The sequence below is a fragment of the Ruditapes philippinarum genome, unplaced genomic scaffold (genome assembly GCF_026571515.1).
Source record: "Ruditapes philippinarum isolate M1 unplaced genomic scaffold, ASM2657151v2 ctg566_1_1_1_1, whole genome shotgun sequence".
Lineage (NCBI taxonomy): Eukaryota > Metazoa > Mollusca > Bivalvia > Venerida > Veneridae > Ruditapes > Ruditapes philippinarum.
In genome coordinates, this window is record NW_026858381.1 from 80702 (window position 1) to 98645 (window position 17944).

At 32.1% G+C, this 17944-nt stretch overlaps 1 long non-coding RNA gene across 1 annotated transcript in view; it reads right to left on the reverse strand.

The window, feature by feature from the left end:
• Positions 1-5577: 5577 nt before the first annotated feature.
• The window catches only part of LOC132753034 (uncharacterized), a 60441-nt gene continuing 48074 nt past the window's right edge, over positions 5578-17944 (reverse strand). Inside the window, exon 8 of the long non-coding RNA XR_009628894.1 lies at positions 5578-6114. This is a non-coding gene — a long non-coding RNA (uncharacterized LOC132753034). The remainder of the gene's footprint in view (positions 6115-17944) is intronic.

The window sequence follows — 17944 nt, forward strand, 5'->3', positions numbered from 1 at the left end:
ACACATACTGAAACCCTTTAAATTACAGATACTGAAATCCCTTAATTTAAACAAATTAATTTTATTTCCAGATTATAAACATATTAGCATATTTATAATACAAGTCAAATCATAAACTCAAAGGAAAGGATTAAAATGCTTGAAATCCCTAAAATTACAGATACTGAAATCACTAAAATTACAGAAACCAAAAACACTGAAATTACCTGTAAATCACTAAAATTACAGAAACTGAAATCCCTAAAATTACAGAAACTGAAATCCCTTAAATTACACATACTATCCCTTACATTAAAAAATCTCAACTGAAGTTAGACATTTTACAATTTTAGCCAGATTTAGGTTAAATTGGCCTGCTAAATTTATTTCATAACATCGGAAAAGAAAAGGATCATGTGCTCCTATGGATTGAATTTATTTTATTTGCATAATTTATTTTATTTGTAAACAAAAAAAGAAGAAAAGAGAATATTACCTTTAACATTAAGATATAACACCTGCACTGGCATACTAAATAAGCAATTTGAAACAGTCCTTTTCAAGAGACTATACATCAGATCTGAAAGGGGAAAAATCATTTATTCAATTATCAATCCCTTGGAATAAGGAAGATTTGAAGAATTTTGTTTGTGATTTGAACATTAAAAAGCACAGCTGTATGAAGTAAGACAATTATAAATGCGTATTAGAATTATTAATATTAAAGTAAAAATTATTGGTAAATATCATCATTTGAATTGTCATTTGAATAAAAACCAATTCTCTAGTTACTATATTTGTAATAATGGTAAAATGAATAAAATATTTTAAACATAAATCCCAGCTTTTATCAATTTTATTTTTTCATACAATAAAATTAATTAGAAAAATCTTTTGACATCTGTGCTCAATATTAACCATGGAAAATAATATCCAAAATGATGATACAAATACTTCCTGGACAACGTACAAATTATTTTACCAGAGTTGTCTCCCTTACACCACAAAACATACTATTGATACCCAGTAGGTAAAGTTATTCCTACAAAATAAAGATGATTTCATTTTATTATTATGAGCCGCGTCACGACAAAACCAACATAATGGGTTTGCGTCCAGCATGGATCCAGACCAGCCTGCGCATCCGCGCAGTCTGATCAGGATCCATGCTGTTCGCTTACCAACTCTATTACAAGTAGAGAAACTGATAGCGAACAGCATGGATCCTGATCTGACTGCGCGGATGCGCAGGCTGGTCTGGATCTATGCTGGTCGCAAACGCATTATGTTGGTTTTGTCATGACGCGGCTCTTATCATCATTATTTTAAATTCAATATAATGATTAACCAATTATAATACCATTTTAAGCAAGTTAAGTGCCACGAACATCTGCAAACCTATCTTATATCCGTGTACTCTGTAACCGCAAACATCTTAAAATCTATCTTAAAGCCCCATTCTGTAACCACCTCATTCTGTAACCACAAACATTAAAGCCTCACTCTGTAGCCACTAACATTAAAGCCCCACTCTGTAACCAAGAACATCTAAAAATCTATCTTAAAGCCTCACTCTGTAACCACGAACATTAAAGCCTCACACTGTAACCACGAACATTAAAGCCTTACACTGTAACCACGAACATTAAAGCCTCACACTGTAACCACGAACATTAAAGCCTTACACTGTAACCACGAACATTAAAGCCTTACACTGTAACCACGAACATTAAAGCCTTACACTGTAACCACGAACATTAAAGCCTCACACTGTAACACGAACATTAAAGCCTTACACTGTAACCACGAACATTAAAGCCTTACACTGTAACCACGAACATTAAAGCCTTACACTGTAACCACGAACATTAAAGCCTTACACTGTAACCACGAACATTAAAGCCTCACACTGTAACCACGAACATTAAAGCCTTACACTGTAACCACGAACATTAAAGCCTCACTCTGTAGCCACGAACATTAAAGCCCCACTCTGTAACCAAGAACATCTAAAAATCTATCTTAAAGCCTCACTCTGTAACCACGAACATTAAAGCCTCACACTGTAACCACGAACATTAAAGCCTTACACTGTAACCACGAACATTAAAGCCTTACACTGTAACCACGAACATTAAAGCCTTACACTGTAACCACGAACATTAAAGCCTTACACTGTAACCACGAACATTAAAGCCTTACACTGTAACCACGAACATTAAAGCCTCACACTGTAACCACGAACAGTAAAGCCTCACACTGTAACCACGAACAGTAAAGCCTCACACTGTAACCATGAACATATTAAAACCAGTTGAATACTGATCTCACCTGTTTGCTATTGTTATAAGTGACATAATTTCATTTTGCCAAAATTTCATTAAACACATATGTACAGTAATCCACACATTGGCTGGCTTTGCAACAGAATAGTATGTTTTACTTCTACAGCAATGCTTAGAAAAAACATTTTGTGTAAAAAAAAAGCATACACGAATAAAAATCCTAACTGTTCTTATAACAAACAAATATAAGAAAACTGAAAAATGTTGGCTTTTACACGAGACATGCTAAAAATAGCTTTGCAAGAAAAATTCTACCTTGAACTTTGCAAGAAAGTAAGTATGGAATTGATACCGACCTATCTATAAATAATAAAAGTTTTAATATAAACATTCCAAGGCTGTCTATCTATTTTCCAAAATGATTTTAAGAGAATGTTTCTGTTGAAAAAATGATTTTATGTGGACATTTCTGGAAACTACTTCGGTAGAAAATATTTCTGTTATGATATTTCAACTTTAAGACTGATAATAACTCTGCCAGTTTTATCAATTAAAGTATGGGTTGCCATTTATATGTGGCATGTTTATGGTCCCTTTATATCTTTAAATTCTGCATGGTAGGATTCTTGTAACATGTACATTTTGATTACAGACATGTATGCTTGTTTAAAAGCATTCCCGTAACATAAGCAAACATCACATCCTTATAGATGTTTAATCTTTGACACAATACAAAATGCCATTGCTATTGCCGATTAAAGAAAGGAATGTGTATTTTTTATAGGTACCTCTTGTTGTGCAGATGGAAGAAAGTGAAATCCTCAAATTCCTTAAAAACTGAGTCGGTTTTGAAAATGTGCTAGATCAGAAACTAGGCCAAAATTTTGTTCAAAGATTCTGATGATTTTTAAGAACCTAACGGACACTGTCACAAAAAAATGCCCAATGTTAAGAACATCATTAAACCACTTCCAACATCTCTAATGTTCATGCCCTGTATCAAACTGAATTGATTACAAATAGCTGTAACACATCCAATAATTATAATTCTAACTAGCCCATACTTTCTTAGTGTACTACTAAACTGTTCTAAATTTAAGACACTCACATAAGCTATAAAACTGAATGCTGAAATATTTCCATGACTTGTTTTCTTATATGGTAGATTTTTTCTCTGTGTTGTCAGCTCTCCAGACAAGATGTGCGACATATGGCCAGACTTATAATCCTTAGTAATGGGAGAATCAATCTAGTTATAGCTCGCGTGGGTGTCTGGGATTGTTATTACATATACCAATAATAATAATCTGTCAATATTTTCAGTTTTTCCCCCCCTAATGATATCCACCATACTACCTTGGCAAATAGGGCGTAATTGGACTATGCACTCAGTAATTTGCGTCCCCCGCTATTGTCGACATAATTGTTAGTTCTTAATAATGGGAGAATAATATTGTCTTTTAATAATAATGAAAGTCTAAATTATAAATCTTAATAATAATAGTTTTAACCATGACATAAAATATTTATTTCTAAAATAATGAAAACTGTACTTCTTGATGCCAACTTAATTAATGAAGAAAAGCCCAGGGTCAAAAACTTGAAACATGCACACCAGTCTAAAATGCTGGCCTTTCATTGGTTCATTTGATGATTGTGCACAAAAACAAACAATTAGATGCTAGCATTTTCAGACTGGTATCTATTTCAAGTTTTAAGTTATTATTGTTTTTTGTTGTTGTTTTTCTGTACCTGCAACAGTTCTAGTCCCACACCATCAAGAAAACCTGTTCTTCAGCTTTCTCTCTCTTTTTCTCTTAGAATCTGTTCTCTTTATGCCCACAAACAATCATCTATGGATAATCACATCACACTGTTACCTGAGATACAATATCAAAACCTAATTCTATCATTATAAAACTTTACTTGAAGAAGAAAAAACACAATATAGACCGTTCATGACACTCAAACAATATAATGTTTTCGACCAGCATGGATCCAAGAAGCCAGGCTCTCACAGTCGTAATTAGCTTTTTTTTTGATTGCCTTTCATTTGAATACTGTTAAGCAGGGAAAAATTACAGCAACAGATGATCCTGTTAAAGACTGTGCGGATATTCAAGCAGGCAGCTGACTCTGATATTCAATGCTTGTCTTCCCCTTTTTGGTTTTGTCATGGCACGGCTCATATTTTTTTTTTTTTCAAGTATAAAACCATTAACCATCAACTTACTTGCATTGAAAGGGATAAGTCTTTGCCACCAGTATAGAGCCATGATCCATACAGTCTGGCCAGGCTCTGTACAGTTGGTAATTTACCCTTTTTTCTCTCTTAGATATTGAACCCTTTAAAATTTGAATGGACTGTTCAAAGCAGGAAAAAACAATTACACAAAGTCAACAGGTTAAGGGCTTTTTCCTTTTGTTTCAAGACTGCTGCCCCTTAGGATATATTTTTCAAACCATGCAGCATGACTCTTATATTCAATTTATATCAGGCTTTTCTTCCCCTTTTGCATAAATGCTGTGTTATTTTTCACAAAATTTAAGGGAGGGGCCCTTTCCCATTCAAGTGAAAAAAAAGTGCTGAACAGAGTGTTTAATAAATAATTCTCCTTTCTTTTTGTCTTGAAAATGAATATTCACCTTTAAAACAAAATCATTTTCTAGAAATTTGAATTTTCCAACTAAAATGAAAGAAATGTACAAGTATGTACAGACTGACACAAGATACAACCAGGAAGCAGGAAAACATCAGTTTAAATTATTGGCCAGATTATAAATCACGCAGAAAAATATATAACATATATACATGTAAAATGGAAATAACAAGATATTTCAAACCATTTCATAACATGCATGTATTTTTAATAGTTTTTTTTTATTTTTGGTTGTAGTTTTTTCTCTCCTTTTTTGTTGGGTTTTACATCTTACCAACGCAGTATAGATCATATGGCGACTTTCCAGCTTTACTTGTGGAGGAAGACCTAATGTGCTCTACCATGAATTATCTCAAGTATGACGGGACACTAGCTGGATAGCTTCCAGGTTCCAAACCCACAGCAGTGTAGGACAAGTCATTTGAAGGGTTACTATATAAATGTTTTGGTCGCATTAAGATTAGGAAATTATTTTTTGTACCCATACATCTTAGGTTTGCAAAATCTCACAATTTTCTGGCCAATTGAGAACCAGGATTTGGAGAAGAAAAATTGTCCTATTTCAGCAATAACTCATAATACCTGTTATATATACATTTCAAAGTTAACACACAAGTTCCAGGCTAGAATGAACCTGAATCACCACATAATCAGTTGGAGAAGAAGTTGTAATGTGTAAATGTCTTCTTTTACATTTTATCTAGCAACATTGTGCCAACACTTGACTAAGGAAAACACAAGTATGCAATATATACTGTATTTGGTTTTGAAAACATTTCTTAACTCGCTGATTTTTTTTGTTATGGATTTGCCCTGTTGTGAATCAAGAACAGTCCATTCAATGTTTTAATATACAGTAGTCTCTATGGGAGTGTTGACTCTACACTGGTGTTATGGCAAGTAATGGGTTTATCAGTAAACCCTGATCAAAGATTATTTTTTAAAAATTCTCTACATATTCATTGTTGAAATATATATTGTTGACATAACATAAATATTCATTCTCAGGTTTATTAATAAACCCACAAAAATGAGGCAATTTTTACCTTACTCGATTAGGGCAAGTGATTTTCTAATTCCATACATGTAGAAAATGTTCATCAAACATATCAAAAAGACATTCTTGACAAGGAATTCCAGCATCAAAGATTACATTTCATAACAATTTGGTCCACTTTTTCTTCAACATCCTGCAAAGAGAAAAAGATAAACCTTGGTTAATATCAATGCTTTTCTTTTTTTTAGTATAATAATGATAATATTTTCACTCTCTTTTTTTAACACCTGTGGGCACAGCTGTCAGTAAACAGCCTGGTCAGTCTCTGTCAATAAACAGCCTGGTGAGTCTGTAGCTGTCAGTTAACAGCCTGGTGAGTCAGTAAACAGCCTGGGGAGTCTGTAGCTGTCAGTTAACAGCCTGGTCAGTGTCTAGCTGTCAGTAAACAGCCTGGTGGGTCACTAAACAGCCTGGTGAGTCTGTAGCTGTCAGTTAACAGCCTGGTCAGTGTCTAGCTGTCAGTAAACAGCCTGGTGGGTCACTAAACAGCCTGGTGAGTCTGTAGCTGTCAGTTAACAGCCTGGTCAGTGTCTAGCTGTCAGTAAACAGCCTAGTCAATGTCTAGCTCTCAATAAACAGCCTGACAAGCCGGAAAGAACTTTCTCCAGCTATGATTGAAAGAATTGAAACTGTTTTTTCTTTGTACAACCATAAGTATATTGAATTTACAACATGACATTCTTCTTTTTTTCCACAATAAATCAGTATGAAATCAAGACTTTTTTCCACAAGAGAAAGCTTCATTACAGTTGTAAATCAGCAATAATGCTATGGGGGTTTTTGTGTGTTGTTTTTAAATGATTTACAACAAAGTTGATACTTTTTTGGAATAAAAATGCTTCAGGACTTATTCACCAAGAAAATCTTAAAAAGTCTTTACTCAAACACATTAAACACTGCCAAACAACAATAAAAATGCATCCATCATCATATATTTAGTCTAGGTTATAAATAGCACATAATATATATGTATTTATATATATGCGAGGTCAGACGAGGTAAAGTATTCAGACAGACTAACCTGGCCTAGTTTTCAGTTAGTGTATGCCAACTATATGGTTTAAACTGATCTATCTCACTGAACATACCGACAGTTAAACATATAGGCTATAGACTAATATATATGAATACTGTACCAATATATGTGTTAACACCAATGTTTTATAACATTTTTATTACATAAATCAATGTTTATAATGTCTGAAAAATGTTTATTAGACCATTGAAAGATGTGTATAAATGATCAATTGAAAGATGTGTATGAGTGATCAAAACTCTTTATAATTCATTTAAACCTAGCTAAAACAGTGAATTCAAGCCAAGATCAACTGGCACAACCATTCAGTTAAATCATGGTCGGCACTGAATTTTATTCAGCCAGTACACATTTAAAAATTTTATAAATGAGGGACCATAACCTTTTCCTCAGTCATCTTAGCTAGAATTAAAAGTTTTCTTTCCAAAGTTTACAATACGTTCCTACATGATTAGTTTCAATCTAAAGATGGTGTGGTAAAATGAACATCATTACTATACTATTCCATCTTCAGGGAAACATAAAAAACTTTTTTTTTTCAAACTCCAAACATTACAATTGTTTTTAAACAGCAATAAAATCACCATTAAAATATATTTTTGCCCTTTATAAAGTGCCTTGGGCACTGATGACTTCTGCATGCCACCAACATAAACCGCCACGTCAGCTAGAACATCCAGCAGTTTGATCCAACTTAGCTGAATTTTTGATTTTGAAATGGGATGGATTGCTCCAAATTTAAAGCTAGACAAATTCATAAGGTAAAGGGGTAAAGAGAGAAAAAGAACAAATTGTTCATGAGAAAAAACCTATCAAGCCCATTTTAGCTTTTATATTTACTTATCGCAACCAGACAAATCCTTATTAATTCTTTTTTTCCCCATTTAACTCCTGTATCAAATTTCATCTGCAATCGGTGTCTAGTCTTTTTTCAATGTATCACACTGAACTAGAGATCAATCAACTCTGCAATTTTTCACCCTCAGTCTAGACTGTTAGTTAATCTGACAAAATAAACACACCACCTTTTTAAAAACAGATTCATCACTTTATAATTTATTTTATGTAATGTGTCTGAAGATGAATCCCCCCTAAAAAAATTTATTTTATTGCCTTTTTTTTTCTTTTTGTTTTATTAAACCCCCCCTCACATAAAATGTCCCGAAAAAATTTTTGAAAGGTAAAAAAAGTTTGGGTGCAAAAATTGGGAAATTCCCCGCTGAAGTCTTTCTTAAGAAAATGCAGTTCCCTGCACCATATTCGATTCCTAATACTAATAAACCTGCAGTCGAATAATCCTTTGTAAAAAATAAAAACAAACAATGCCCGGCCTGTACTTTCAAAGAAATAAATGTGATACTCTTTTAACTGGGTCCAAAAAATGGCCATCTACTATTTCACTAAAAATCCCCATCAAAATTTGAAGTCCCCAGAGTCATTTTAGGAGGAAGCAATGTTAACGGCATTCCGAAAGGCTAAGTTAAAACCCGGAAAGTTCTTCAAAAAGAATTTTACACTATTGCTCACTATTATTTGTCCAAAAACGGATTCAGGGTGGTCAAAATGAGCATTTTGCACCCTACCAAATAAAATAAATAGATTATAATAAAAATTAGCAAGTGCTTACAAAAAAATTTAAAAATTTATTTTTTTGTAAATGTTTCAAAAATTTTAAAAATCATCTTTATAAACCACCTTTTCCCGTGTCACAATGTTTAATGTCATGGCATTTTCAGGACATTTTAGCTTTTTACATTTTTTTAAGAAAAAAAAAAACCGGCTTAATTTCCCCTACTGCAATACAAATTTTAAATGTTCCATTTTTCTAATCAAGGCAGCAATTTTTATATAAAAAGAAATTTTTCTAAATATGTATTTTAATTGTGATCCAGAGAGAAAAAAAACAAATTTTAAATTTTAAAAAATCTTGGAGTTTTTTTTTAAAAAAATTTTTTTTAAATTTTTTGTTTTTTTTTTTAGATGAGTTTTTTTTCTCATGTAGGAGAATACATCTTTCTATATTTAAACATACATTTAAAAAAAAGCACATAATAAAATGAGCAGGTGTGTCGCTCACACCTTCTGCCCACAATACATGTATTTTCACTTATTTTACGTCACTACAACAGGCAGTTCTTAGTAATCTAGAATTTTTTGTTGTAATCATACAACCTTTCATAGATTATGTAAAAAATGAAAATAATGATAGTTCAGAACTCCTAGAAAATACTCTATAATGGAAATTCAATGAACTTACTGTTGTTGTATCCTGAAATATGACCCTAATTTGAAGCAATAATCACCTCAATTGACCCAGAAAGAAAAAAAAAAAATTAAAATTTTCCCCTTCACCTCATTTGACCTTAATCTGACCGAGAATAAAAAATTCTCTCACAAATGAAAAAAATGATTCATGAAAGATGATTAGAAAGTGGGGGTCTCATTGGCTTAATTTCGACCATGATAGCCCTCAAATTTCAGGGGTGAAAGGAAAATAACAAGAAAAATTACACAACCATACAATGTGTATCTTATATTTTCAAAATTCAGCCATTTTAAACACAACCAAACCCGTATAAGAAATTTTAAAAGTTCCCCCCACTAATAGAACAGCTATGATTTTGACATATGTAACGTCCCCGATAAGGGAAGCAAAATGCTGACTCGGTGAAATCTCACATAACATATGATTTATGTTAAGAGCATTGAATCAATTTGAGGTTTAACAGAGTGTGTGTTTTGTTAAAATTTTTAGGTTTAATTCAAAAAACCAACAGTTCATTGTAACAAATAAAATCTGCTGAATGAAACTGTGTAAAGACATAAGTTTTAAAAGAAAGGCAAAGAAAAAAAAAAAAAATTTTAAACTGTGAAAATTTTAATCAACACTAAAAAACCAAGGTTTCAATTGAAAAAAAATTATTATGATGTTCCTATCTCAAAACAAACAAGCGGGGGGCAACTTTTTGCCTTTTTCTAAAGAAACTAAAAAAAGGTGAAACTTTTTAAATGATTTCCTTTTTAATTTAAAAATTTAAAATTTTGGCCCTTTATGTTATAATTTTGAAAAATATTAAAAATTAGAATTTAAAATAGAAATCGAATTCTTTGTGGTGGCAATTCATGCAACATGGGAATTTTTAAAAATGCGGCAATAGAAAAAAAGGCTTTTTCAAGACTCTAAAAATTAAAAAAATAACCTTTTAAAATAAAAAAAGGGAAATTTAAATGCAACAAACAATTCGAAAAAATTGGTTTAAGAAAGCATTATATTTTAAAGGTTCAAATGTTTAAAAAAAATTTTTATTTGAAAAAAGAGAAAAAAAAACCTACAATTCAAAAAGAAAACCCGAGTTCTGAATGGGAATTCAAAATTAAATTTAACACAAAAAGCAAAAAAACATTTTTAAAAATTTGAAAAAGGGGGAAGTCCAAAAAAGGTTTTGCCCAAATGCCAATGGAATCATTTTAACAATGTCTCATCACAAACATTTCAGAAAAAAATGGATTTTTCCTGAAAAATTTTTTTCATCTTCAATTTATCATCCATGTTTTTTTATTCTCTCAAGATTTTCAAACACCCCTTCAGATAATGAAAGATCGTAACTGCCTCATTATATGAAACAATAAAAAGAAACACAACTTGATAAATGCATGTTGTTCACCTTTGTTCTAGCTGTTCTATCTCCGTCATACACAACCAAGAATGAACACCTTCTTCCATTTATTGAAAGTGATAGTTGACAAAAATATCACTATTAAAAAGGTATTTATTCTTAAAAGACTAGACTCTACAAAAATATATATACTTGGGAGGAAAGAACTCTCGTAAAAATCCAGATATAGTTCATATAACATCATCATTGTCATCATAATTTTTTCTATTAAGAAAATATTAGTAGGTTTCAATAACTTTATTTCTTAAAAAAGATATAAAAGAAATGAAGATAATTACAAAAAGACAAAAAAAGAAAGATCATGTCATTCCCAGCTTTTACATAAATGAATGTCTCACAAAAATTGATAATTTTCAATTTCTCTTTTGAATTTATTTTATACCGGTTTATATAAAGAATTCATTTTACTTGGATTGCGTAAGATCATAAACCCAGGACTAAGCAACTGGTGTAAAGAAAACAACGGCTTTGACGAACATGGCCAGCAATTCTTAAGATTGATAGTAGTTCTACTAATGTCTTGTTAACAACTCTGCCATGTTGCCACTTGTATTATTATTGCAATATTATTAGATATTTGGTTAATATTTACAGCTTCAAGTCAAACTGTCACTGCAGAAGTCATGAAATTACAGCAACTTGCAGCTTTATAATGGTTGACAAAGACCGCAGATGCTTATGCCTGCATTATTTCATGCATACATTATTTTTGCTGGCATCTCAACCGTCTATAATCTGGCTGTGTAAGGAATTGAACGTCCCCAACAGGATTTAAACCTGCAGTGATTATTGGCAAGTGAAAGACTTTGACCAGCCAGTTAGACAGCTGGAATACCTTCTGTGACAAAAAAAAGTTTGAAGTTTGAAAGATGAAGTGATGGAAAATGTTAAATCTGACTTTCTGTTAAGCCAAATATTGACTGGTCTTCTGGCTAAAAGTGCATGGCCTTAATAGCAGACTGATTCAGAAACAATTTGATGTAAAATACTGATGAATAGAACATGGTTTCCTCTCTAAGAAAGACAGTTTCCCTTGAAATAAATAATAACGCCACAAAAATCTTTTATTATACGTAATATGAAACATGTCGTGTGAAGAAATTTTAACTTTTATTATTTAATTTCTTGTATGATACAGTTACGGCACAGTTTTTGACTTATGTAACTTGTTGGATTGAAAAATTAATAAAAACAAACTAAAAGAATTCCCGTCTTGAATTTCATACTTATGTTATCAACAATATTTAATATCTGATATTTAAGAGGGTAGTTCTGAAGCTGGATTCATTCAAAATCACAGAATTTCATTAACATGATGATAAGTATGTGGAAGGAAGTGAAATATGTGGAAAGGAGTGAAATAAGTATGTGGAAGGAAGTTGGGGAAGGAAGTGAAATAAGAATGTAGAAGAAAGTGAAATAAGTATGTGGAAGGAAGTGAAATAAGTTATAAAATGATATGAAAGTGGCAGTAATGAAATTTTTACACCAGTTTCCATGGAAAACAAACCTTCTTGCTTGTACAACGTAGATGACCATAGGGCAAAACATTACATAGAAGAGCTTTAATTTCTTGGACTAGAAATTTCATTGAGGAAATCAACATGTTTTTACAGTAACACCATTTATCAGATCTTTGCAAGGATATGAATGAATTCTCTGAAATAAAGGCCATTGTCAGGACTTTGCCCTCTTGTTTGTCACAGATGACAATACATATAGTACAAGTGTACTTAGATTCAGCATAAAACATAATACAATATATACAATATATACAGCATGTCTGAGCAATAAAAAACCTGTGTCTTTATGATCTGATAACTGATCCGAAATGTCATTTCTGAACAATTATTAAATCATATAGCTGACACAAGTATAAGATATAAAACGCTCTTTCCTTATTATTTCTTAGAATGTTTTGTAAAAAACTCTAGCAACAAGACATTGTGTTTAAGTATACTCTCAAAAGTAAAATCTACTATCAATAGCAGACAAGAAATTTAATAAAAAGGAAGTCATATTTTCACAGCAAAAATTTCACAATATTTCAGAAAATTTCAGTGCAGACAACATCGTATTTCGTTAAGTAAATTTTCTATTACATTTCAGACATTCAGTCCCAATGAAATTGCAGCAAGATGTAAAATCCTACAAGACATTCTGCCCACATTTTAAACCACATAAAATTATCCTACCGGCTTTAAAAATATGAACTTACATTAAGCAATAATTACCAAAAAAAATAATAACAATAACAATTTTCATACTTACCCGTAGTCCAAGTCATGAAGAATCTTACAATCTTTAAAATAATCATAATGTTCTAACCAAAATATGCTAAGCAGAAGGAAGAAGTTCCATAAATGCTTAATCCGAACATATCAATCCATCCATATATATGTTATAAAGTAAGACTATGAACATCCGATACAGTATATTTGTGTATTATCTTCACAACCAACAGCTGTTGCGCTATACAGTTCAATACCAACAAATGACAGTAACATAACGTAGACAAACAAGTCAAGCATGACTACTTGCGGAATAAATTTCTTCAAATACCATAAAGTTACGAACACGATTTTTATTATTTTTTTTCCGTGTGTCTCCATTTCACATCCTTCCAGTGTCACAGTCACAATCAGATTCAACATGATGCTTGTTCTAAGCAAGCATCCACATCATCTAGCTGCTTTGTGATAAAATATTCCTGACGCGAGAATTGATTCTGTCTAGACAGGACCGGTATTCTCACAAAATATTACAGAGGTGAAAACTATTCTAGAAATTCCGATATTTTGCCAATTCCTGGCAATATTCTTATGTCTGTACATAATTACTTAGAGGTATGTGATAAAATGAATACTGTTGCTTCTTTTTTACAAAAGACGATAAAAAATATTCATCTCCTTCAAAAATGAAAGAAATTGAAGAAACTCCGATATCTTTTCCGATATAATTATACACTGATCTCTCCTCAGTTTAATTTTTGTAATTTCTATATAACTGACAATTAAAATCAAACATTTTCAAACAATCATTATTGCATTCTTTTCAGATACTGACAAAATAAAAGACTTCTTGCAAAACTTAAACAATAATTTATTCTACTGAAAAACCTACCCAATGGCGATGTCCCTGTTGCTCCGACGAATTTATCCGAGCAAAAAGACAAAAATATATTAATAACCAAAACCTTTTCCAGATTATAAAAACGAATTACTTTCCGCAGTAATAAAAGTATTATTCCATTATTAATTCTAAAACAAAATCCCCGATTTTCCCATTATTCATACACACAGTCACAATTCACAACTAAATCTGAAAAATATCATCGACACAATGTTATATTAGAAAGACGATTCCACAACTATACTATACCACTATGTATTATCCATTCTATTCAATCATTTTCCAACATCTCAATTCTATCCCAATTTTTCGACTATTACATAAGAGTTACTCTGTTATACAGAAACATGTTTTTCTATACAATATGAAATCTGCTGATACAGCAAGTTGTAAGCATACTGTATCCAGAGACATGAATATTCATGATGAAAATTTCTCGGCAAGAAATAATGGAGTCTCGCCAAAATATTTCAATAAAATAATGTCTTCCCGAATATTATAAGAGACAAACCTCCACTGTGGCTCCCAATAATTATTTATGGTCTTGAATTAAGAGAAATACAAACAAAATACACAACTAGTGGAATAAGATATCCAAAAGCTATACAGAAATCCTTGTATTCAACTGAAGAGAATACATAAAACCGGGCAACAACCTTTATTCTGTGGAAAAAGATCTATCTGACACATAGAGAAAAAGATTATTTTTAGATATATTGTTGCTAATCAGTTCACTGGGTCGCCAAGACAACCGGGTCAATCAATAATTGTTATGTCCATTTAGCAGGACATTTCTCTCTACGAGGCTTGTCCCCAAATGACCTTTCAAATTTTGTTAATCAAGTTTTACTCAGTAATTATGTCCAAGTGAAATGCTATATCAATTTGTATTCTTGGGTCCACAGCTCTGTAAAGAAAAGGAACATAAGTAGGAAAAGAAGAAAAAAATTCCTAAGATAATAGTTTGTTTCATTTGTACCATGAAATGCCATGTATTTATATACTGAAATAAATTGCTATTACTATATTACAAGAAACAAAAGTTGCAAGAAAGGAAAAGTATTTGTATTGATACATATACAAAATGTGAAGCAGACGCCAAAAAAACAACATGACCAATAATTGTATAAAGCTACTAGACTGTATAATCAATGAGACATCTACGTCACTGGTCACTGTAAACTGAACTCTAGTGTCTCTTATGTAAATGACACTGGAGACTGTCTCAATGGAAATATAAAGAAAAGCTCTGGACAACCGCTCACTTCACATTTCCAAACAACATCACAGTATAGAAGCTTCAAGAACAAATTATAACTTGGACGATTTTATGACAATTTTGTTCTCATCCCACTACTCACAACTACATTTGTTAACACCTCTCATCAATTTGTTTACATCACTCATCACTAAGAGTTTGACTCAGTCTGAGATATTCATTTTTCCCTACAAAAATGCTACTATACTGGGATGCATGAATGTGCTTGAAATAATGCAGAAAAGGGCAACTAAACCAATGAAAGCAAAAAAATTGCCATAATTATGAACTTTAGATTGTTCATGTAACTTTAGATGCAACCAAAATAAGTGACCTATACTGCACAGACGGTACCAGTAATCAGACTAAAGTTTCTCAGTTAAACTTATTAATGAGCCAAGTCATCAAGACCATCTACCTAGACAGACAACTGAGCCAAGTCAGCAAGACCATCTGCCTAGACAGACAACTGAGCCAAGTCAGCAAGACCATCTGCCTAGACAGACAACTGAGCCAAGTCAGCAAGACATCTGCCTAGACAGACAACTGAGCCAAGTCAGCAAGACCATCTGCCTAGACAGACAACTGAGCCAAGTCAGCAAGACCATCTGCCTAGACAGACAACTGAGCCAAGTCAGCAAGACCATCTGCCTAGACAGAACAACTGAGCCAAGTCAGCAAGACCATCTGCCTAGACAGACAACTGAGCCAAGTCAGCAAGACCATCTGCCTAGACAGACAACTGAGCCAAGTCAGCAAGTAATACCATCTGCCTAGACAGACAACTGAGCCAAGTCAGCAAGACCATCTACCTAGACAGACAACTGAACATTACACAGAGTATTTGTAATTTAAAAGATGGACAGTGATATATAAGAGTATAGGAGACTAGACCAGGGTTATGACACATGGAACAATTATAAAAGCAAAAATGTATTCCTAATAAAGCCATTTAAACAGTTTATAAAGATCATTACATTAATTACTCCTCACAGAAAGGTATCTCTATGTAGACTAGACTTGTTTTGCTTTATAAATTAACTTCCAGTAAAAAGCGAAATTCCCCAAGCCAGAAGTGGTTTTATGCAAAAATTCCCAACTGATTGCTTCAATTTGGACATTACTTATATATATATTTCTTTAAAACAAACTGTTCTAAAATATGAATACCAGACAAATAGAATTTAAATGCCATGTCCTGTCCTCAGACATATTAATAAATAAAACCCAGTAATTTTACGAGAAGTTTCCATTTTCTACAAATCTCAATTGTGACAATTTTTTTTTTCCAATTCCATCAGCATTATTGGTATTTCTAAATGAATATCCAATTCAATGTTTCATATGACATACAATTAGACTACAGACATAAAAAACCTAAGCACTGAAAATAAATGTATATTCTAATGGAATTGTCAACTATTCTGTATAAATTTTAAATTTTGTATTCATATGTATTTCCATCATCCAAACTATGTCTTTGGCACCACTCTGCTTTGACTGCTTACAAGAATCAAAATCGGTGTTAGAAAATTTATTCAGAATCTATGAATATCTAAATTCCTCAAGCAGTTTGTCACCTTTTGCTTTATTTTGTTGAGAAGAAGCATATGCATTATGTTTATATGATGGTTAGATGAAATAAATATTGTTATACCAAGTTAATGATGTCCCTCTAAACTAAAGACAAAACATAGCCTTTATTAAAAGAAGTCAGAATATTTATTTTTAGCTTTGGACACCTTGAGTGATCTAAGCGCAGATATTAAGTTATCGGGTCAATAAATCAATTTGCTTTTGGAAAAGTGTCACCCAAAGATATAAAGAACAAACCTGACACCAAAATTTTGGACAGAATTAACACACAAATGTACAGAACATTCTTGTAATTTAGTCTGACCACGCTCTATATGTATAATGTTGGTCAATCAAGTCAAAATCTTCCCTTTTGGTGATAATGGGCAGTTCTTAAATAGATGCAACAAAACTCCATTTAAAAAATTCGAAAATTAGCTAAACAACAAAAAAACTATTTGAAATAAATCAATGTTTATTCCAGCACATACCTGATGTGAAAATACATCAACAACAGTCCATCCAATGATATTTAAGAGAATGTTTCTGCAAACTTGATGACAAGGTAATGTCCAATGACAAAATGTTTAGTTGTTTTTAGAAAACTTCACACAAAAGGTAAGACTGTTTTGTTGTGGATACTTGTACAGTTGGAATGAGGAAAATGTAGACATACCTGAACAGTGTAATCACATAGCAAGGTGTAACAGGTACATCATCATATTCAAATGAATGTTTTGGCATGATATATGATCCCACTAGTTTCAATTTGCGTTTTTCGCATTTTTCTTTTTTTGTGGCGACTTTTTTTTCACGTATGTCAAGTCTTAAACTATGAAATAAAATTCAAACTTTTCTATGTGTCTTGTCTGTTTTTAAATAAAAACCAGTATTTATCTACTTTCTACCCATACATACAAAGAATCTGTTTCTTCAATGCAAAAATATTGTTATGTCTACAAATTTTACTAGATCTTCATTTACCACCAATGGGTTTCCACTTGTTTATCCATGCAGTAAAAGGTTTAGATAAAAATAACATGTCAAGGATCAACCTCAAGAATACTCCATGCTGGTGTCAAAAAAATGATTCTGTAAGTCTATTTTTATACCTCATTCTTATTATGTTGTTGCTGTTTGGTATAAAGTCAACATAAATATAAAATAGCCACTTCACTAGATGTGAGATTTCCTCCAATCACTGAGCAGAACCATCTCTTCCTTGAATGGTTCAGCAGAACCATCTCTTCCTTGAATGGTTCACCACCATTGGCATCTCTTTAGA